This window comes from Myotis brandtii, unplaced genomic scaffold (genome assembly GCF_000412655.1).
Source record: "Myotis brandtii unplaced genomic scaffold, ASM41265v1 scaffold2177, whole genome shotgun sequence".
Classification (NCBI taxonomy): Eukaryota; Metazoa; Chordata; class Mammalia; order Chiroptera; family Vespertilionidae; genus Myotis; species Myotis brandtii.
In genome coordinates, this window is record NW_005358163.1 from 45983 (window position 1) to 46731 (window position 749).

Consider the following 749-nt stretch of genomic DNA (forward strand, 5'->3'; position numbering starts at 1 on the left):
CAGAACTGGGAAGGTCAGAGTTCATATCTTGTTAAGATAGTTCCTAGGATTCTTATACAAACATGCTGTTTACCTACAAGCTTCATTATTAGTCAGAGTCCGCAATTACAGGAGCAATTTGGAAAGAAGGTTGAGGTGAGTCGTAATTCCCACTGTGACATGAATGCTGAGATACTTCGTTCTTCTTCAATGCATTTCCACCCTTTGAAAAAGCCAAATTGGCCCAGGCTGTTTTGACTCAGTGGATAGAGTGTTGGCATGCGAACTGAAGGGTCCCGGGTTCGATTCCCGGTCAAGGGCACATGCCCAGGTCGTGATCCCCAGGGAGGGACTTGCAGAAGGCACACGATCCATAATTCTCTCATCAAGGATGTTTCTACCTCTCTCCCTCTCCTTTCCTCTCTGAAAAAAAAAATTAAATACCACTCACAGCTCAATGACCTGGACTGAGGCAAACTCTTCCCCAGTTAGAAAGGAAAGATGAATGGGGTCCTAAGGGTATGTCAGACATCTGCATGTTGGCATTTAGGAGAAGCAAAATAAAAAGAAAAAAGAAAAAAGGGGAGGAAAAAAACATAATTCAAATGTCACCCTCATAATGCCCTCGAAGGAATCAAACCCAATGGGGTCATGAGACAGAGTGTCTGCAGTGTGACACATGACAGATCTCGAGGCGTGGGCTCTTTCATTAAAAATATATATATATATTTTTTATTGATTTTAGAGAGGAAGGGAGAGAGAGAAACATC